Source organism: Pipistrellus kuhlii, unplaced genomic scaffold (genome assembly GCF_014108245.1).
Source record: "Pipistrellus kuhlii isolate mPipKuh1 unplaced genomic scaffold, mPipKuh1.p scaffold_m20_p_26, whole genome shotgun sequence".
Lineage (NCBI taxonomy): Eukaryota > Metazoa > Chordata > Mammalia > Chiroptera > Vespertilionidae > Pipistrellus > Pipistrellus kuhlii.
In genome coordinates this window covers 863,683-885,728 of record NW_023425525.1, presented here as the reverse complement: position 1 = coordinate 885,728, position 22,046 = coordinate 863,683, and the positions used below count along the sequence as shown (strand labels likewise).

Genomic DNA, 22,046 nt, shown 5'->3' with positions numbered 1-22,046 from the left:
GCCTGAGGCTCTGTTTTCAGCCTGGCCCCCTCATTTCTGGGCCAAGCTCCTTTGTGAGGTGGATGTGGGGCTCGATCCCCCAGGGAGACCTGCCGTCAGAAAGCCTGCCTCCGGGGGCTCGCCGTCCACACTCCGGCCTCCACCCCTTCCCAGGTGGGGGCTGGGGCTGCGGTGCTGGGTGCCCAGCCGCCCTGCTGGGGGATCTCTTGTTCATAACCACGAATCCGCTTTACCGATTGTCAAGCCTCTTCCAGGCGGGACCCCGAGCTGGGAGCCATCGTCTCAGGGGCCGTCGCCTCAGGCCCCAGGCGCTGCCTGCTGCAGCCAGCGCTGTCCAGTGGGTGTCCTGTCCCAGTAACTCAGTGAATGTCTAAGGCAGCGTGGACCACGGAGGCTGCCCAGGAGGGCCCCAGAGCACCAGGTCCCGCGGGGAGCACCCGGGGTGGGGGAGCCCCTGGGTGGGGAGCAACCGGCATGGGGGGAGCACCCAGGTCCCAGAGGGAAGCACCCGGGTTTCACAGGGAGCATTTGGGATGCGGGCGCCGAAGCCATCACCCTCGGCCCGGACAGCTCAACACTCTGAGCGATTCTCAGAGCCACTGTTCGCGGGTGGTCACGTAAAAACTGAAAGCTTACTCCTGACCCCTGGATCTGTGTCCCCTCCCAGCCCTGCAGGAGCTGGCTGTCCCGTCCGGCTCTGAGGGGCTCAGCGGGGCTGGGACCACCGCCCCCGCAGGCCCGTGTCCTGGTTCTGGCGTGGGACGCCGCCTTTTCCTGGACGCGAGGCGTGACCTCCTGACCCACTTCCTGCTGGACCCGAGCCCAGCCTGGGCCTCGCCCGCCACTGCGCACCTGCCCGGCCTCCGTCCTCAGCCAGGCCTTGCCCCAGGTGGACCCACGTGTCCTCTGATGGGCATTTGAATGCCACCTGGAGTCTCATCGCCAAGGGAACCAACCACCCTGCCAGGCCGGCCCCAGTGGACTCTGGGAAGCGCCCGTGGCGTGGGCTCGGCCCAGGGCGCCCTCAGGTCTGCTCACCTGCGGGCGCCTCTGGCCTCAGATGGGCTGAATTCCCAGCCGCCCAGCCAAGTCCTCAGCCTCCCTGAAAGCAGGGGTGCATGCAAGTGAAAACCCGAAACTGGATAAATGAAGGTCCAGTCCCTTCCATGGCCCGGATCCAGGCACGCACCCTGGGTCCCCCGTAGCTGAGGCAGAACCTGCAGGAGAGAAGCCCTCAGGCCTGCATCCAAGAGCTGGCTGCACAGAAAGCACTAAAATGACAAGACGGGAGCGTGGAGCCAGGATCAGGGGCAGAAGGAGGGTCAGACACACGGGCGTTTTCTGTTGGTTATTTACTGGTGACGGCGCGGCGAGACGGCACAGGCCGGGAGCTGACTTCCTCGACTACACACCTGACAACATGTTTACGAAAACTCGCTGCTGGGACCGGGGAGGATGACGAGGGAGAGGAGAGGGGAGAAGGTGAGACAGAAAGCCAAGGCAGAAGGAAGAGGAGGAGGGAGAGGAGGAGGGAGAACACTGAGCTTCTCCCGAAGAAATCTGCCCTGTCAATCACTCCGTCTCCAAACCGCTGAGCTCTGAGGAGCAAAGACCCTGGACCAGGCTCACGGCTGAATCAGGAGACCGACCTTGACCACGAGACCTTCCTCGGTGCCGCTGAAACGTTCCCACGTGTCGGCCGTCAGCGCTGGGGCCAGACCGATGCCAACGCCGCTCGCTCATCGTGCCATCTCCCAGGTCAGCCGCTCCTCTCTGCCCGCCCAGCCCGGCCGCAGGCGGCAGATGGCCCTCTTAGCCGACACCTCCTGACCGGCCCAGCAGCCTCAGGCTGAACAAGTTACCAGCAACTTGGAGACAAGAGGAGGCGATGCTTTATCCGTGGACACCACGGGCCCCACGTGCGTGGACGTGGACGTGGTTCTGAGACCAAGTCCGGCTTCTTTCTTTGCTTCCTTCAGCCCAGATCTTCAGGAGCGCCCGTGACACGTGACCCGTCACAGAGACTTGTTCTTAGTTTGAATTCTACTCGCTCTGGACTTCCAGGGATTCAAACCACCAAGCGTCCTGAGCCGCGGACGTATCCTGTTAGCTCGCGTTGGTGTGAAATGGCTCGTGCGGTCTGGAAAAGGCAAAACTCGGGGACACGAGGCAGAGGCGTGGCTCGGCGAGTGGGGACCGGGTCGGCTTCCGGGGGCCACGGGGAGCTTCTGGGGCCACGGCCCTGTTCTGGTCGCACAGCTGAATTCCTTTCCCACACCCCACAAAACGTGCTTTCTGCCCGGTGGCAAACGCCTCCCCAGAGTCCCAGGTGGGTGTAAGGTCACCTGCTGGGAGCTGTTTCAGGAAAAGGGGGGTTGGTGGAGACATCCTAAGAACACAGATTCCCATGGGAATCGAACACAGGAGGGGCAGGGGCCCCGCCAGGGAAGGGGAGATGGAGATGGGAATCTGGGGGCGTCTATCCCGGGCCTGTTTTTGGAACCTCCCTTCCACGTGCCCTCCTGGGCTCTGGGCAGACCCTCCGGGACTCTGGTTGGGGTCTCCAGGGGCAGGCATCGCACTGGCCCACCCTTCCGCTCAGCAGCTCCCCCAGCCCCGGAGCGGAAAGTAACACAGAGGGCTGGTCTGACAACACGCATCTCGCTCCCTCTATCGCCGCGGGGGGCACAGTGGAGGCACCTGAGTGGCCAGCAGTCCCTCCGGCCTTGGCAGCCTGGCCTCATGCCAAGCCTCCTGCCTGCCCTGTGGCCTCCCCTCTCCCCCGCCCCCTGGCCCCAGCCCGGCATTCCTGGCGAAATGTGACTGCCCAGGCGCATTCTTTCCTGGCTTTGGTGAGGCGCCTGGCAAGCCTTCTCTCCCGCTCCCTCTCTGAGTCTTGGTGCCCCGGACACTGCTGGGCACGGCACCACCGAGAACCTTCCAGACACCAGCAGCCCCCACCGTGCCCTGGGGACAGCCTTGTTTCTCCTCTGGAGAGAGTGCAAGGCATCCCCTGGTGCACTGTGGGTCATGGAGAGGGGCGGGGGGACTGTTAAAACTGCAGATTTGAGCCCTAACCAGATCGGCTCAGTGGACAGAGCACCCGACCATAGACTGAGGGTAGATAGAGCATTGGCCCTTAGACTGACCGGGCTCCATTCCGGTCAAGGGCATGTACCTTGGTTGCTGGCACATCCCCAGTAGGGGGCGTGCAGGAGGCCACTGATCGATGATTCCCTCTCATTGATATTTCTAACTCTCTGTCCCTCTCTCATCCTCTCTGTAAAAATCAATGAAATGTATAAAAAAAAAAAAAAAAAAAAAAAAAAAAAAGAACTCGTCCCTGAGGGGTCCCGGGCCCTGCGAGCAGGACCACGAGGACAGGGTGTGGGCCCTCGCCTGTCAGCAGAGATGCTGCCCGCTCAGCATCCCCCCTCACCAGCCGGACCTCGCGAGGAGGGGGAAGGACATTGGGATCCTGCAGCGCCGGCGGGGGGACTGGATTCGATGTGTGTGTTATTGATGTGAGCCTGCGAATGTGGTGAGTGCAGTGGAGTTAGGTGAGCTAATCCCCCTGCGCTCAGGAGGGGCATCAAAGTGGGGGGGGGGGGTGGCCACAGGGACTGAACCCTAAAAAGGACCGGAGAAGTGCTCGGAGGCCTCTGCACCCGGTGTCCGGGCAGCATTCGGTGCTGAGGGGCCGGCTGTGCGTCCCGGCTGCCACGCAGGCGAGCAGGGCGGCTTTGCTCTTTCACTGCCTGCAGGGCCCTTTGTGTAAGACAGGGGTCCTGTCTCCAGTCTCCCTGGGATCCAGAGTCTTCACCCCCTGCTCTCCCCTCGTGCAGTTGGTTTTCTGGGCGTGGACTGCGGGGCCCACATTCCCAGGAGGATCCCTTAGTGGCCCTCCCTCACACCCCCACGCACAGGCGGGAAGAGCAGGGACCGCAGGCAGCGCCCCAAAGGGCCCGGCATCCTGGCTGCTCGCCGGGCACGTGAGCCTGGCTCCCCGTCTGCACAGTGGTGCCTCCAGGCGGCCCTGGAGGCCTGTGGGAGACGGGAATGTTTGGCACAAACACAGCTTCCTAAAGGTAAGTTACTGTCCTCGCTGTTTTTACAACACCAGGACCCAAAAAAGGCACAATCACCACCCTATGTGCACCGTGGCGGAGGCCTTAGCGCTCCCAGGAGCGCCAGCGGGGGCCAGTGACCAGCTTTCTCTGTGCTGGCAGGTCACCAGCTGCAGAGTGTGACACTCAGAGGGAGAGGGCCGGCCAATGCGCCCATCTCGGAGGTGAGGACCTGAGGCTTGGATGGTGTTAACCACGTGTGTGGGGCCTCCCCCTCCACCTGCAGGCACTCGGCGCTCACAGGCAGATGGGGAAACTGAGGCTCAGGCAGGGAGTCCCCAGCCCCTCTGGGCTGGTTCTGAGCTGAGCGCACACACCCGGGCTCCTTCTCCCCGAGGCCAGGCAGGTCCCCGCGCCCCATCCTCCCGCGGGCGCCGGGTGCAGGGCTTGGGCCGCACCGTGGGGACTGGGAGTTTGAAAGAATTCGCCTGCACATCGCCTCTCCGGACAGAGAGGTGCCCGCGTGCTCCCCGGGCATCGGGCCCGGGTGTCTGGGGTGTCGGGGTCCGGGGGTCCGGGGGGGGGCAGGCCTCGGGGTGCAGGCGCCCGCGCCGGCCCGGCAGCCGCGGGGAGGGTCCGGCCCGCCGCGCCCGCCACGCCCTGCGCCCGGCTCCGCCCGCGCCGGCGGCCAGCGGTCCGGGCGGGGGCGGGGCGGAGGCGCGGGGGCGGGGCGGGGGCGCGGGCGGGGCGCGGGTTTAAAGCCCGGCGCGGGGGCGGGGGCGGGGAGGTGCAGCACCCAGCGCCGCCGCAGCTCGCTCCAGGCCCGGACGCCGCGGAGCAAAGTTTGCGCCGCCGCTCGGGGCCGGATCGCGCGTGCCGCCCGCCGGACGGAGCGCAGAGGCCGCCGCCCGGAGGAGGAGGAGGAGGAGGAGGCGCAGGTAGGCGGCGGGGCGGCCGCAAGTTACTTTGTGGCGGGGCGGGCGGCGGCGGCCCCGGCATTGTCTGCGCGCCCTCGGCGGGGCGCGGGGCGCGGGGCGCGGGCGGGCGGAAGGGCGTCGCCGGGGCCGGGGGCTGCGGCGCGGGGCGGGCGCGGGCGCGGGCGCGGGGCGGGCGGACCGCGGGGCGCGGGCGGCGGGCGGGCCGGGCTCTGCGCGCGGGCGCGGGACCCGGGAGCCTCGGGGCCTTGGAGGACGGACGCGGGACCCTCCGGGCGGTCCGGGCGGCGGCGCGGGGCGGGGAGGGGGCGCGCGGTCTGGCGATGGCCGCTCCGGCCGGAGGATGGGCGCCGCCTCCGCGCCCGCAGCCGCCGGTGCGCCCGCCCGCGCGCGGCTGGCCGGACCCTCCCGCCCGGAGCGGCGCGGCCTCGGATCTTTTTTTCTTTTTCTTTTTCTCCCCCCCCGCCCGCCCCGGTTCCGTTAGCGGCCCGCGCCCCGCGCTGGGCCCGGCCCGGCCCGGCCCGGAGGCTCGCGGGCCGCGGCCGCCAGCCGTGGAGGCGCGATAAGAGCGTGCGGTTTGCGGAGGGAATTTCTGATGCAACTCGCCGCACTCCCCCTGCGAGCGCCGCCGGGAGGCCCGCAGCCCGGGGGCGCGGAGAGGGGTGCCCTTCATTGTGTCCGTCCCCCGCCGGGATCGGGGGAACCCCAACTTTCCGTCCCGGCGGCGCGGCGGGCGGCGGGCGCCACAGGTGCCGGCCGCTCCGAGGCTCCGGGCCCCGCGCCCAGGGGTCCCGGAGGCGGGGGGACCGGGGCGCACGGGCCGCTGCCCAACTTCCCGGGCCGCCGCGGCGGGGCACTTTGTCTCCGAGGCGCCGACCAGCGTGTGCGCCCCGCGCCCCGCGCCGCCCGGCTCCCCACAAAGCCGCGGTCCCGGGGTGGGCTGAGTCCCCTTCCCTCCTCCCCTCCCCTCCTCCCCTCCCCGTCTCTCTCACAGTAAAATTGGGTAAATCTGGTTTCTCCGAGCAGCCGTGCTGACTCCGGGAGGAGGGGGAGTGTCTTTCGGGGGAGGGCGGGGAGGGTTTACTCAGGAAAAGTCCTGAACCCCGTGTTTCCTGGGACGACGACGGGGATTCGAGGTTCTCCTCTTCGCAGTGGGAGCCCCGAGGACGGCGCACACGGGGGAGGGGGTCTCCGGGGACCCCGGGGCCGCCCGGGGCTCTCCCATCACAGGGACTCAGCGCGCTGTGGCCGCCGCCTCTGCAGCCTGTCCCTGCAGGAGAGGGGGTCGCAGCCTTGCTGCTCTGCACCCTCTGGCGCCCCGGGGCACCCCCATTTCACAAGTTCGGAAACTGAGGTTGGGGAGGGGACACTGGCCGCCCCTGGCACGGGGCCAGCAAAGCCCTGGCTGTCGTTTCAGCCCTGTGAGCTCTCTCCTGCTGCACAAGGGCTTCTGCCTCTGAGGCAGGAATGGCCAGAGGACACCCCCACACCACATACCCACACACACACAGGCACACACAGCCTCCAGTCACACCCAGTCTCAGGCTGGAGGATGAGGGAGGCTCACGGCTGGCCCGGAGGCTCCCAGCTGTGCAGAGTTCGGCCTTTATCGCCTGGGTCATTCTCAATATTTTCTTTTGTCCACTCGCTGTTTATACTCAAAAACACGTTTATTTTGGAAGGAAGCACAGATCTCCACAAAGTCGTGCGTTTGATCTGCCAGGGACGTTTATGGCCAGGAAAACGGCGTTTGAATAAAAGTTGTATATCCCCGAAGTTGTCCGTTGCCTGTCTCATGGGGGTGGGGGCAGCCCAGATGCCTTTTGTGTGTGGACCAGGGACCTGGCCGGGCAGGCTGAGGCCAGGGGCTCGGCCAGGGCTGGGCGGGGCGGTAGCCACCAGGAACGGGACCCAGCGACGGCCCCCACCGGGCGAGAAGAAGGAAGTCGGAATCCAAGAGCCGGTCCAAAGGGTTTGGTATTGACGCCTCGGCTGGTTCCAGACTCCACAGTGTGGAGGCCAGGCCCCTGGCTTGCCTCGAACCCGGGCCCCCAGGCCAGAGGGCCGCTCTTGGTTTTGGTTCCCAGTCAAGGGCACGCATCTCAGGTGCAGGTTCAGTCCCCCTGGCCTCGACCAGGGCCACGTGTGAGAAGCAACCAATCCATTTATCTCTCCTACATCAGTTCTCTCTTTCTCTCTCCTCCCGCCTCCTCCCTCCTTTCCACTCAGTAAAAAAAAAAAAAAAAAAAAAAAAAAAAAGCGATGGGAAAAGTATCCTCGGGTGAGGATTAAAAAAAAAGCACCCATGTCCTCGGGGTTCTGCCCAGGCCTTCTCTGTGCGTTTGCAGCTGGAGGCACAGACCCCGTCTGTCTCGCCAACCTGGCCTCGAAGGGGCCCAGCAGCAGAAAATGTTTGCTTTGTCTCGGCTAAGCCATCGGTCTCCTGTTCAAAATTTAAATAAAACTTTTTCTGCGAGTGGAGTGTGTTTTTTTTGTTGTTTTTTTTTTGGTTTTTTTTTTTGAGTCTGGTCTTATTCTGTGCTTTGCTCTGGAGGAGCGGGGAGGGTCTGTGCTCATGGGCGTGTAGCGGGCCTCGGGTCCCAGCCCCGGCTGGCGGGGGATCTGTGTTCGTGTTTTAGCCGCACACGCCTGGGGAGTCTGGGGGGACACCTTTCCTCCGGCCACCTTTCGTGGCGTCTGCGCTGAGGGTGAGGGGAGGGCTTTTGGTCTGGGCGCCTCGTTAGTGAACACGGGGCCTGTTAACCAGGTGGGGGTGCAAGCAGGTGACCCTTACAGCCTTAAAGCCTGGTCTCAGGGAGGCTGACAGCCCTTCTTTATTTTTTAATTTAAAAAAAATGTATTTTTTTTTTATTTCAGAGAGGAAAAAGGGGAGGGGGGAAAGAGAGGGAGAGAGAGACGTTAATAATCAAAATTATGGATCAGCTGCCTCCTGTATACTGCCCCCCCCCTCCCATTTCAGGCATGTGCCCTGACCAGAATCAAACAGTTACTTGGTCATAGGTTGACACTCAACCACTGAGCCACACCGGCCAGGCTGACTACCCTTTTGTGACAGTGAAAGAAAGAATGGTGACTGCCCTTGAGAGAGCAGCAGGCGGGATCGAGCCGTGTGCCTCTCTGGTGGGGACACCAGACTTTAGGGCGAGGGGTCCCCTTGGGAGTGAGGGGAGCCTCGCTCGCCCAGGTGCCCGTCACACAAAAGGGGGTGTTTTGTGGAGGGAACGTCTCTGAGGCCCTTCGGCGCCGTCCTGCTGCAGGGCCTGCCCGGGCCCCGGGAGGAGGGTCTGCTGGGAGGGACAGCGGCTGTGTGCAGCCGTGGGGTCCGTGTGGGTTTGGGGAGGTGCCCCTCCACGTGAGGCTCCTCTCGGGGGGAGCAGCTGCGCGGGGTGTGGCGGGAAGGGGATCGGAGGAATGCGCTCCCCCCGGCCGGGCTGACCACTGCACACGGCCCGCTGGCGGGCTCCAGCTGCCGCCGCGTGCTCCCTGAGCGGGCCCCTCGCTCGGCGCCTGGGGAGAGGGGGGCACAGCCTCCGGGACGCGCCGTGGGCGACGTGGCATGCCCTCGGGGGCACGTGGCGGGTGGCAGGAGCTGGAGACGCTGCCTCTGGCACGTCCACCGTGGCTCTGAGTGTCCTGCTTTCTATTAATTGGCGAGGCCTCGCCGAGCACGTGGCTCGTGGAGCAGCTGGCACGGAGCCCGAGCGTGGGCCTCGCCGGGGCTGTGGTGCTGTCCGGGGCGGGAAGCGGGGGCTCTGCAGCCGGGCCCTCAGGGCCGCCAGGCACGGCAGGAGCTCTGGGAGGACTGGGCCTCGGTTTGCCGAGTTGTTTTCTGAACTCTCACCCCGAGCCAGTCTGGGCGGTGGTCTCTCCCACTCTTTCCGGGTGGGTGCCCTTTCACAGAAACAGCTCACGCGCCCACCCACCCGCCGGGTTAGGGTTCCTGGCTCCGGGGTCTCACAGAGGCCAAGAGCCCCTGTGCGCCCAGGAGCGCTGAGGTCCAGGAGTGTGCACAGCAGCCTCCTGCGTGGAGGACGGGCCCTTCGGGCGCTGCTGCGGAGGGCTGCTCCCGCCAGGTGGGCCGTGGCCGAGAGCCTGCTCCTGGCTTTTTCCAGAATTCCCCTCTCCTCTCCTGGACCCTCCCGGCTGTTTGTAGAGAGAGGAGACTGAGCCCCGGCCGGCCTCTCTGGACTCAGGTCTGGAGGTGAGGGCACTGGGCGGAGGGACAGGCGGGAGAACCCCCCCCCCCCCCCCGTGAGGTGGGCCCTCCTGCCTGCCCGGGGTGTCTTCACCAGACAGATCTGTCCGCCGGGAGGTCCCCGGTGTCCTAACCCCTCAACACCCAGGCACCCTGTTGTCAGGTAACTCCCAGAAGGAAAGGCGGCGGCTTAGGAGTTGGGTGTTTTTTTTCTGTTTTTATTTTTATTTTTTTTATTCTGTCTTTATCTTCATATTTCTAAGCAGATGTCTGCATAAGGAATCACAAATCGCTTCCCCCCCGGGCTCCCTCCCCCTCCCCGTCTCCCAGCGCCAGTGTCCCCGCTTAGACGGCCCCATCGGAATCCCACTCTGGGACTTTTTCCATCCTCCTGCTCTCTTCAGCTCACGGGGGCTGGGCGAGGACTTGGGGGACAGATGCTGCTGTGACGCCCCCTCCCCCAAACCACGCTGTGACAGCCCGCCCCCGGCCGGCCTCGGAGACTTGGGCTGGCTTTCCCTGTCCTGAGGACCGCTCCTTTCCTCCTGCGCTGTGTTCGCATCTGCTTTGTGGTCTCTGCACTTATCGCTCCCTGCTCCCACCCCGCTCCAAACTGACGCGGTGTGCAAATGTCCTCTCGCACACCCTCGGTATGTGGCCAGCTTTATCTCCTGGAAACCATCTCTCCTCGGGGCCCTGGGGCCCCTCGGGCTCCGAGTCCACAGCCGCCCTGGCTGCTTCCTTCTCCATCCTTCCCTGCTCTTGGCTGTCATGACCCCTCTGGCCTGGTTCTCTCCAGAGTTCAATGGTGAACATTCCATCACAACTTCCAGGAGAGAGGTGCGTGCGGACTCTCTGGGGCCCTGCGGGTCTGAAAATGCCCGCCGCCTGTCTGAGCGCACGGTTTTCCCTCCGAAGTTCGAAGGCCCCACTGTGCGGGCTGGAGGCGGCTGCGCGCGAGGCCGGCGGGTCCTTGGTTCTCTGCATGCGGAGACGTCCCGGTGCTTCTGTCGGTTTGTTCCCCCATCTTCTCTCTTTCACGCCCGGGGGCTCGCAGTAGGCTCCCTTTGTCTTTGTCTGGGAGCCCCTGGGAGCCGAGCATGGGGGTGGGGTCAGCGGCGAAGGCTCAGGGGACCTCCGGGGCCGGTCCTTTGGGGATGGGACAGGTTTCTGAGTTAATTCTTTAATTTACCTTCTTCCATTCTCCTCTCCTCTCTTCTGAGAGGGGCTTTTTATTTGCTGGTCAGTTGCCTGAACTGGTTCTCTCTCTCTCTCTCTCTCAAAAATGTACTGATTTGAGAGAGAAAGGGAGTAGGGATAGGAGGGGAGGGGGAAGAGATCACAGTGGTTCCGACGGGGGTCGAGCCCACTGGGGACGGCGCTCTGGCCAGGGGCTGCCCACCCGGCTCGGCTCTCTGACCTCCATCCTGTGTCTTTGTGCTGCCCTAGGTTGTGGGGCACAGCAACGTGACTAACTTTCCAAGTAGCTCTCTCTATCTTCATTTTTAATCTTTAAGACCTCTTTTTTGGTTATTTTTCCCCCTAAATTCACTTTTTTAGAGTAGCTTTAGATTCCTTGCAAAAAAAGTTGAGTGGAAAACATAGATTTCCTATTCTCCCCGCCCCCCCCCCCCCTCACCTCCCCTGGTCCCCTCACACTCAGCACCCCCGCTGGAGGGGGACCTGTGTTCCAGTCACTGAGTCTGCAGCGATGAAATGTCGCCCCGAAACAGTTACTCTCATGTTAATGGCATCGTATTCCTGTTTCATAGAGGCACGCTGTCTTTTTAAATCTTTTTTTCTGGAGATGTGAGTTTTAGTTTTAGTTTTTCCTGTGGTCTCTTCTCTCCAGTTGTTGCTACTTTTTCACTTTTACTTTTTTTTTTTCCTGCTTGCGGCCGGCTTCCCCAGAAAGCAGACCCTTGGGCAGGCAGGAACTTACGTGCGTGTTTGATTTGGGTGTGTGAGCCCCGGCGGGGGAGGGGCGGGAGGCGAGCGGACAGGCGGCACAGGGCTGGGCTTTCTGGATTCCTTCCTGTCGCCTGCCTCTGCCTTCCCGCCCCGCTCCCACATCCCGGCCCGGAGCCCGCAGGCCCGCGGGGGGCCGAGGCAGAGCGGTGCCCCTGCCCTGTGCCCCCTCCTCGCCCTGGCAGCCGGGGGCTCCCCGCGCTGACTTTCCCTGGGACCTCAGGCAAGTTCTGTGCCTGCGCTCTCCTCCTCCCGCGGGCTGCTCTCCCGGGGGCCGGAGCCGGCGCCCTCCGCCCGACGGGCAGGCTCGTGTCCTTTGTTCTGGGGTGGACACTCCTTCGTGGCGGCGCCCAGAACCTGCCTCCCCCCTGCTTCCCTGCGGCCGCCTCTAAGTAGCCCAGGAATGTGGGCCTGATCTCCCCCCGCTCCGGTGATTATCTGCGTCTCTGCCTTCTGGAGCGGCGAGGGTGAGTCGGGGGTCCCGCGCTGGCCCCGCAGCGCCTCCCTCTGCAGCCCCTCTCCCCTGAGCTCCCTGCCGTCCTGCCGCTGGGCGCGGGGCAGCGGCTGAGTTTGAGTTTGGGGAATTGGTGTCGGCAGCAGGCTGTTCCTGTCCTCGCTGCCTTTTACACCCCTCAGCCCTTCTGCCACCTTCTCTGCCAGGGAGGGCCCTCTGCCCGCAGGTCCCGCCTGTCGCCCTGAGTGCAAGCCCCTTACCCTCTCCAAGCCTGTCTGTGCCCTGGAGCGTGGCAGGAGTGTGTGTGTGTGCATGTATGTGCAGAGACTAGTGGGGAGCAGATATCCCGTATGTAGTGTTTCCTTGCTATCATTTTGAATTCATCTCTTTTCTCTGTGATGTCCCAATAGCTTTGTGCCTGTGGCTTTAGGACAGTCTGTCCCTTCCTTGGCGTTTTCGCTGACATTTTGGGGAGGGGAGTTGGACAATCCTGACTCGGGACAACTGGAAATGGCTGGCTTTGGGGGTCAGGGTCCCCCAGGCGGTTGGGGAGAGTGGAGACTGGTCACACCTCTGAGATTGGTGGGTCTGAGACTCCCTCCGCCCCCAGCGCTGTGTTGTGTGTGGTTTCAGGGTGGGCGAGGAGGACTCGGGGTTCTGTGAGTGGCCAGTATGTGCCCTTGCTCAGTAGGGTGGAGGGTGATTGTGGGGAGGGCAGGGGTATTTTTTTTTGGGGGGGGGTTGCCATGAGAACCAGGGGTTTGTATCAGGAGCTCTCACCGCATGACCCCTGCACCCCACCTCCGTGCTGGGACCCCTGTGGTGGTCCTGGACCAGGCCCTGCCCTCCTCCCCTTCCTCAGAAGCGCCTCACCGCCGGGCGGGGGGGAGGGGGTGTCTGCTGTAGGCTCCCCCAGGCCATGCAGAGTGGTAGGCGGGGGACGAGGGGTGATGCCCCACTTGGGCCTAAGGTGTCCGGACGTCCCACTTTTGGCGGGACAGCTCCGATTTTTAACTATTTGTCCCGCGGCGTTTGAAAAAGTCCCGATTTTTTGAAAGATAGGGACTTTTTTAAAACGCCGCGGGACGCGGGACAAATTGCTAAAAATCGGGGCTGTCCCACCAAAAGCGGGGCGGCTGGTCACCTTACACTTGGCAGATCTGGAAGTGGCTCCCCACTTCTCCGTGTTGGGTGGAGCACCCCAGGCTGCGCCAGGGGCCAGAGACCCGGGGTCTGGGCTGTGCCGCCGGCGGGGCGGCCTGTGCCCGCGCCCAGCGACTCTGTGCGGCAATCCCCGCCGGGCGGCGGCGCGGCGGGCGAACCCTCGGCGCGTGGCTCTGCGGCTTCGTGGTCCACCCGCCTGTGGTCAGCGGACCCGCTGCGCGTCCTGCCCCGGAGCCGTGCGCTCGGCCTGCGCCACGGCCCCGCGCAGCCCCCGCGCCGCCGGTTGCTGGGCAGCGCAGGTGCGGCCCGCGGCGCGGCCGCTTCAGCACTTCGGCCAGCGGCCAGCTGAGCGCTTTCCCACGCCCGGCGCCCGCCTCGCCCGGCCGCGTGCGCCCAGCGCCCCCGTGCGGCCGCCCGGCGGTGCGGGCACCGGAAGTCCCACCCCCGGCGCGGCGCCGCGGCCGCTTCAGCACTTCGGCCAGCGGACCAGCTGAGCCGGCTCCCACGCCGGGCCGGGCGCGCGGGGCCGCTGTGCCGGCGCCCGGCCGCCAGCGCGCGGGGCCGCTGGAGCCGCCGGCACCGCTCGGCACCGCTCGGCAGGTGGCGGGCTCTGAGGTAGGTGCGGCGGCGGCGAGCCTCCAGGGTGTGGCGCCGTGGCCCCCTGCGGCCCACGGGGCCCGCCGAGCGCCCGGTGCCCTGGAGCCCGCGCCCGGCCGCATGCGCGCAGGGACCCCGGCGGCCAAGTTCCTCTCGGCTCGGCAGGTGACGGACACCGACGTGAGGGCACCGGAAGTCCCACCCGCGGTACGTCTCTGCGGTCCGCTTCGGCACGCCGGCCGGGCGGACCAACGCGCGGGCTCCCAGGCTGCGCGGCCCGGCCCCGGCCCCGCCGTGAGCGCGCGTGACCCCCGGCGCCCAGGCCCGCTGAGCGGGTAAACCGGAAGTCCCACCCGCGGGCGGTACGGCAAGCCGGCTGGGCGGACCGGCCGAGCTGGCTCCGATGCCGCTGCCTACGCACTGCGCGGCCGTGCCCAGGCCCAGCCGGGAGCGCGCAGTGACCCCGCGCGCCCAGTCCTCCTCAATGGGCAACGGGCACCGATGAACCGGAAGTCCACCCGCGGCACGGCGCGCCGGCCGGGCAGACCAGCGGAGCAGCGGGCGCCCGTGCTCCGCTCTGCACATTGCGTGCCGCGCAGCCGCGCTCAAGCCCAGCCGCGCGCGCAGCGACCCCATGCGGCAAGTCCCGCGTGCCGGCACCGACGCAGGTGCACCAGAAGTCCCCCCCGCGGTGAGGCTCTGCGGCCCGCTTGGGCGGGGCCCCGGCCGGTGGACCGGGCTGGGCGGTCCCCGGCGCGGTGCCACTGCGCCTGCGCAGCCCGCGCCCCTGCTCAGCCGTGCGCGCGCAGCGACCCCGTGCGGCAAGTCCGGCCTGCGCGGCGGGTGCAGCGGCGGCCCCCTCCGCGGTGTGGCTCCCTAGTCCGCGGTCTGCAGGCCGGCGGCCGGCCGGGCGGTCCCCTGCGCCGCGCCACTGCGCCTGCGCAGCCGTGACCCCGCCCCGCCCCGCCCCGCCCGCCGCGACTCCGTGCTGCAAGCCTGGCCACGGCGGGTACGTGGCTGCACCGACGGCCCCGTCCGCGGGGTGGCTCCCTTGTCCGCGCGGCGCAGGCCGGGCCGCGGCCCGCTGGGCGGGCTCCTCCGCTGCGCACTGCGCACTGCGCACTGCGCATGACGTGGCCGCGCCCCGCCCCGCCGGGGGCGCGCAGCGACCCCCTTTCCCCCCCCGCGGCGAGCCCCGCGCGCACACGGCGGGCGGCGGGTGCACCGACGGCCCCTTCCGCGGTGTGGCTCTCTTGTCCGCGCCGCGCCCGCCGGCCGCGGCCCGCCGCTTTGTCCCGCCGCCGCCTGTGGTCCGGGCTCCGGCTGCCGCGTGCTTTCCGAAGCGCCGCCCCACCCGCTCGGGCGGCGGCCATGGCCGCCCGCGGAGTCCTGGGCCCCGTGGCCGCCGTGGACGGTAGCTATCCCGCTCGTGATGCTCATTGTCTGATGCGGAGCCAGCAGCGACGCCCCGGCCCATCGCCCCTCTGCCCCGGGCGCGGCGGGGCGGCGCGGCCGCGGGCTGCGGCCCAGGCCTGCCCGCACCCTCAGCCCCTGATGACGTGTGTGTCACATTGCCCCTGCCACCCTCCCTCCGCCATCACTGCCAGGGCCCCCGAGGACCGCGGGGACGAGGCGCCGGGGCAGGGCCCGCCCCCGATGGCGCTCCACGCGCTGCGCCCGGCCCGTGGGGCCCCCGCGCCCCGGCTCCGCGGGAAAAGCAGTCCGATCGGCCCTCTTCCATATTGATTGTCCCTCCGAGCCCCTGCGGCCTGGCCTGCCGTCCGTGGCCAGCCCGCCGAGGAGATGCTCGAGGCCCGGAGGCGGTGCCTGCGCCCGGGGCTGGCTCCGGGGGCGGCGGGCCCTGCGGCGGTCTCTGTGAGTATGGAGGTGCCGGCCAGGGTCTGCGGGTGACCCCCGGAGCGGCCGTGGGCCTTGGTGTCGTGCGGGCTGGGCCCCGTGGTTCCGGGGAAACCGGCGGCTGTCCCCGGGGCTGGGAGCAGGCCTCGCCCTGTTCCTTTGGCCGGGACCCTGGCTCTGCGCTGGGAGGGGCGGGGGTGGGGCGGGCAGTTGGAGCGGGGTCTGCTGGGGTGTCCTTCCGGGGGTCAGGGCCTGCAGGAGCTCAGGCAGCCCTGGTGGTGCGGGCGGCGCCGGGCGGGCTCCCGCGGGGTGAGGTGTTAGGTGTTGTATTGTGGGCTCTCGGGGGGATGCACTGAAGGCGGGGTGCCCGGTGCTCCCCTTGCCCCTGTAGCAGTGGCAGGGGGACAGGCCCCAGTCTCTGGGCCGGGGGAGCGCGCAGGAGGCGGGGGTCGCGGGGTGCAGGGATTTCGGGGGTTCCTCCTAACATCTCCGAAGGCTCTCCACTCCCAGTGGCCGCCCGGAGCCGGGCTCTGAGCTCCAGAGAACACTGGGTCTTTTGAATCTGGGAATTTGGCGACATTTCAAACTCCCTCGACGCTCAACCCTCGAGGTCCCACAGAAGCCGGGCCTCCCGGGGTGTGTCCTGCGATTTAGTAAGAACGTCTTAGGCAACCGCGGGAGCAGGTGCGCATTCCTCTGCCCGGTAGGCAGGTCGCCCTCCTCCCTGATGCTCAGGTGGAGGGGTGCCGGGCAGGGGCAGGGCCCTGGAGGGGTGACCTCTGACCCACCTGTCCCCAGGCTCCCACCCTCGCCCCGAAGCCCTCTGCGGGGTTTGGGCCTGGACTTGCCGGTCCAGGTGGAGCCCCCTGAGGGGTGGCGCCTGGTTCGGACATCGCCCGGCTCGGGGGCCGCACCTCGGCCTGGTGGCCAGGGCCCTTCACAGCTGGAGTTAGAAGCCTGGCCCCGGTGGGCGGGGCAGGGGAGAGGTGGCCTGGGGCTGGTCGGCCCTGGGACCAGGGTCGGGCATGAATAGAGGAGTGCTGTGGACCCTCTTGCTCCGGCCTTTTCTGTGGGCTCTGGAAGGAAGTTGGCTCCCCCACACCACCCCGGCCGGACCCCGGCATTCAGCATGGTCACACGGCAGGTCCGACATCCGTGTGAGGTTCGGCCCTCTTTCCTAGGTTTCCCGGGCTGGAAATGAGCCAGGATGTGGATCCATCAGGAAAATCCTCCCGGGTGGCGTGGCCGTGTCCCTCCCCACGCGGGGGAGTTAGGCGAAGGGACGGAGCGCCGAGCAGGGCCGCAGGCCAGGGGCCTGTGTCGGGGGAGAAGAGAGACCTCAGAGTGTCTTGTCCCTTTAAGTGCTGCTCCGGCCCCCCTCCTGCGGCTGTGAGGGGCCAGGGCCACGTGGTCACTCCCTTTGTCACCTGGGACAGAGGTTACTGGGAGGCGCTTTTTTCCTGTTTTCTTTCCCCCCTTTTTTACTGAATGTGTTGGGGTGACGTTGGTGAATGAACTGATACAGGAGGCCATGGATGGCTTTGACAAGGACCGCGCAGTCACCCATTCCACATGTCGCAGGCCGCAGCGGCCTGGGGTCCCGGCCCGCTGGGGGAGGGGAGGAGGCAGAGGGGTGGCTGGGGGCCTGGACCATTAGGAAGTCTTACAGCCCAGTCCTTCGCTGACTTTCCTGGAGGGCGCTGGCGAATTTCAGGACTGACACCAGTTAAATATTAACCGTGTCTGCAAACAGCGGGTTATCTCCTAGAGATGATGTTAGAATGCAGATGCCAGCTCAGCGGGGGGGCCAGGCTGAGACCCCCTGCCCACCTCTCCCCTCCTTCCCGTCCCCCCGGCCCGCGGGAGCACATGCCCTCCGCCCTGCCGCCAGCTCCTTTTCTCTAGAAAGCCCCCGCAAAGGACACCCCCCCGGAGCTATCGCTGCTAAGGCTGTTACCTCATCGGGGAATGTTGCCAAGAGTTTGTCAGCGACCGGCTCGGCGCGCTCCGAGTGCCGCCTCCGTGCCCGTGCTTTATCCGGTGTGTGCGCGTGAGCGTGGGGTCCTGCTCCATGTTCCCATGGGCTCCCCCCGGCTCTGTTCGGAGGTTTCTGCCTTGTTTGTGATCAGAACACTTAGAAAGGCCTGGAACCTTCTGATCCCTCAACGGCCCCGAGCTGATCCTGCCTGCCTGCATTTGAGGAGCGCATGCACGTGTGTGTGTGTGTGTGTGTGTGTGTGTGTGTGTGTGTGGGAGGGTGTCCCCGCGGAGCACCCACCACGGAGGCCCTGCTTGGGACTGCGAGGGCCCCAGGCCATGGCGAGGGCCAAGGCTGGTGCCCGGGGAGGCTGCCCGCCTGACCGGGCCAGAATTGTTAGTGGGCGCACCCCTTTTTGTGCTGATTATGTCATGGGCCTCGTCTTTTTTTTTTTTTTTAATACATTTTATCGATTTTTTTTTTTTTTTACAGAGAGGAAGGGAGAGAGATGGTTAGAAACAACAATGTGAGAGAAACATCGACCAGCTGCCTCCTGCACACCCCCCACAGGGGATGTGCCCGCAACCAAGGTACATGCCCTTGACCGGAATGGAACCCAGGACCCTTGAGTCCACAGGCCGATACCTTGTCCACGGAGTCACACCAGCGAGGGCGGGCCTAGTCTTCTGTGGGGCCCCTCTCTTCTTTTCAAATGCAGCTTTTCTGGGATGCAATTTCCACGTGGCCCAGTGTACCCCAGTAAAGGGCACCGCGCGTCAGAATGAACGTACTCAGACACGTGCAGTCAGTGGTGAGTGTAGTACAGACAGTGTCCAGTCAGGATGGGCACAGCCCCTGCTTTTTACTTAAAAAAAAACCCAAAAATAAATTTTTATTGATTTCAGAGAGGGAGAGGGAGAGAGAGAGAAACAACAACGATCAGATAGAATCAGCTGCCTTTCATACGCCCCCCTCTGGGGAGGGAGCCCCAAACCCGGGCATGTGTCCTGATGGGGGATTGAACTGCCATTTCGTGGTTCTTGGATCGATACTCAACCACGGAGCCACGTGGGCTGGGTCACACTCACCTTTAGAATAACTCGGCGTCAGAAGGAGCCCTCTGTCACCACATGTCCTCCGAGGCCCCCCCCCCACCCCCCGGTCCTACCAACCACTGCTCTGCACGGTAGATCTGTCTGTCTGGGGGGTTTTGATGGTTGGGATCATACAATAGGGTTTTGTGCCTGGCTTCTTTCACTTAGCGTAACGTTTGCAAGGTCCCTCCATGTATGGCACGTGTCGGTACTTCTTTCATGTCCTCGGCGAGCGCTGTTAATATTCCCGGGTGTGTACAGAACACCTCTTGTTTCTCCACTTGTCCGACTTTGAATATTTGGGTTGCTTGAGCCTTTTGACTGCTGGGAATTATGCTTTTATCAACCTTGGTTTGGCCCGCAGCTCTCTGAGCCCCTGCTTCCAGCCTTTCGGGGTACATACCACGACGTGAAGCAGCGGATTACAGGGTAAGTCTATATTTAGCGTTTCGAGGAATTGCTGTATGTAAAATGGAGGCGGCACCATTTTACATTCTTGTCAGCAGTGCACAGGGGTTCCAATTTCTCCACAGCCTCACCAGTACTTGGAATTTTCTGATTTTTTTTTTTTTTTATAGCTGCCCTAAGAGAGTGAAGTGCTATCTCCTTGTGGTTTTGATTTGGGTTTTGTTACTGACTTTTGGGAGTTTTTAAAAAATATATTATGGATATTAATCCTTTTATCAGGTATATGATTTGCAACTATTTTGTCCCATACTATGGGTTATCGTTTCATTCTCTTGTCCTCAAACAACAGCAAACTAAAACAAAATACCACAAAAGTCTTAAAAAACATATCTATATTTTCCCATGGGTTAAAATCATTTTTATTTTCACTGTGAAAAATACATATATTTTTTTAACATTAATGTAAAAATTTTGAAGACATTTTTTGTGTTTATGCCTAGAACAGAATTTGAGAAGAAGGTACAGAGATTTCTCATATATCATTTGTATACCATTTGCCCCTACAAATGCATTGCCCCCCCCCTTTTTTTTTTTACCAAGGATGAAACTACACAGAAACACATAATCATAATCACCTAAAGTTCATAGTTCACCTTGTTGTACTTTCTTGTACATTCTATGGATATGGACCAAAGTATAACGACATCTATTATATAATAATAACACAAGAAAGTATTTTTTTCCATTGATCTGATACAATTTTTATGTTTATTTTTTAATTCTTTATTGTTTAAAGTATTACATACGTCTTCTCTTTCCCCACTGACCTCTCCCAGCCACCCCCACCCCCTAAAACTATTTTGACGGAGTTTAACGTATCTGTTTTATTCCTTCGTTTCCTGGACTCCAGTGTCTTTCCCAGTAAGTCACTGCCAGACCCACTGTCCCGGAGGCTCCCGTTCTCCAAGAGCTTTGTGGGGTCAGCTCTTGCACTTAGGCCTTCGGTCCGCTTTGAGTGAGTTGTTTTTCAGGGTAAGTAAGGGCTCACTCCATCCTTCCGCACGTGGATATCCAGTTTCCCCAGAGGCTTCTGTTGAAAAGACTCTCCTTCCCCGCGGACTGGTCTTGGTGGGCACCGTGTTGAAAATCATCCCACTGGCGGGTTTGCTTCCTGGGCGCTCCTATCCCATCGTCTGTGTGCCCGTCCTGTGCCAGTGTCACACTGTTTGGACTGCTGTAGCCTCGTAGTAAGTTTTGAAATCAGGAAGTGTGAGTTCTCCAACATTGAGGGTTCTTTTTCAGTGTTGTTTTGGCAATTCAGGGTCCCTTGGGGAATCCATATGAATTTTGGATGGCTTAATATGTTTCTGCAAAAAAAACACACACACACAAAAAAAACACAACACACACACACACAAACAAAAACTGAACATTGGTGAGTAACTGTCGATTGTTTTGACTTAACAATATTAAGTCTTCCAATCCATGACCATGAGGTGTCTTCTTTCTGTTCTTAGAGATATGTGCGCCGTCTTCAGTGTACACCTCTTGGCTAAATTTATTCGTAACTATTTTATTGATGCTGTTATAAATAGAATTGTTTGTAAATTTCACTTTCAGATTGTTCATTGTTGGACTATAGAAATACAATTGATTTTTTGCAGATTAACTTTGTATTCTACAACTTCGATTATTTATTAACTCAGTATTTTTTGTATGTCTAGACCTTTTTAAAGCTTTCTATGTACCAAATTGCTATCTGGGGACAGAAATAATTTTGGTTTTTCTTTTCCTGTTTAGATACCTTTTATTTCTTTTCCGTGCCTGAGTGTTCTGGCCAGAGCTTCCCTTTCCAGTTTGGATAGATGTGGTCAAGGCCAGCATCTTTGACTTGTTTCTGTCTGAGAAGGAAAGCTTTTGCCTTTAAGTATGAAGTTACCTGAGGGTTTCATACATGGAAAAGACACCCCCACAAAAAATTTCATATGTTGAAATCCTAGTAGAGGGAGCCATTGGGAGGTGATTGGGGTTCAGCCATCATGAGTGAGATCAGTGCCCTTATAAAGCAGAACCCAGAGACCTCTCCCGCTCCTGTGCCATGTGAGGATACAGTGAGAGTCTGTGACCAGGAATAGATCCACCACCTGACCCTGCTGGCACCTGAGCCGACACTCCAGCCTCCAGGCCTGGGAGCAATAAATTTTTGTTCTTTAGAAGCCATCCAGGCGGTAGTATTTTGGTATAGTAGCCCAAATGGACCAAGACACCTATTTTTAGTTTGAGTGGTGGTGGTTTGTGTTTTGTTTTGTTTTTATCATGAAAGAGTGTTGTAATTTGTTAAATGCATTTTCTCTGTCAATGCAAGCTTTTCCCCCTCTTCATTCTATTGACGTGGTATATTACTACACTGATTGCTTTGTGTGCATTGAACTGTCCTTGCCCTCCAGGAATCAATCCCACTGGTCAGGTGAATCATCCTTTAATGCTGAGCTTGGCCTGCTGGGGTTTTTAGGAGTTTTTGCATCAGTATCCATCAGAGACATTGGGGTATAGTTTTCTTGCAGTGTCTTTGGCTTAGGTATCAGGTCAGTGCTTGCTTCATAGAATGAGTTGCAGGGTGCTCCCTCCTCGGCCTTTTGGAAGAGAATGGGAAGGACTGATCTGAATATTCTAAAGTTCGGCAGAATTCTTCCACAAAGCTATCTAGTTCAGTGCCTTTATTTTTTTAAACCCGGAGAATTTTTATTTTTATTTTATTAATTTTTAAATCCAGAAAATTAATTTATTTACCAATTATAAATCCATTCATATTTCTGTTTCTTCATGATTTTGTTTTGGTAGATGGTGTGTTTCTAGGAATTTGCCTGTTGCATTTAGATTATCTAATTGTTGACACACAGTTACTTGTTCATAGTATTCTCTCACAAACTGCTTTATTCTGTAAATTTATGGGTAGTGTCCTTAGTTTCATCTCTCATTTTAGCAATCTGAGTCCTCTCTTTTCTTTCTTAGGCAGTATAGCTAAAGGTTTGTCAACTTTGTTGATTTATTTATTTTTTTTCAAAGAACCAACTTTTGCTTTTGTTGATCTTTCTCTATTCCTTTTCTATCCTATACTTAATTTATTCTTGCTCTAATCTTTACTCTTTCCTTCCTTTGTTAGCTTTTGGTTTAGTTTGTTCTTTTTGTGGTTCTATAAAGTGTGAATTTAGGTTAGTTGAAGTCTTTTTTTTTTTTTTAAAGAAGCATTTATAGCTGTAAAATTCCTTCTCAGCACTGCTTTCACAGCATCCCATGATTTTTGATGT

General features: G+C 61.5%; 1 protein-coding gene across 2 annotated transcripts in view; it reads left to right on the top strand.

The window, feature by feature from the left end:
- Nucleotides 1–4,852: 4,852 nt before the first annotated feature.
- The window catches only part of GRB10 (growth factor receptor bound protein 10), an 89,186-nt gene continuing 71,992 nt past the window's right edge, over nt 4,853–22,046 (top strand). Inside the window, exon 1 of one of the 2 annotated variants that reach the window (XM_045587175.1) lies at nt 4,853–5,005. The gene's annotated coding sequence lies outside the window, so the exon portion shown is untranslated. Of the gene's footprint in view, nt 5,006–13,329; nt 13,609–22,046 lie in introns of those variants that run through there. The other variant, XM_045587174.1, reaches the window with a different exon arrangement.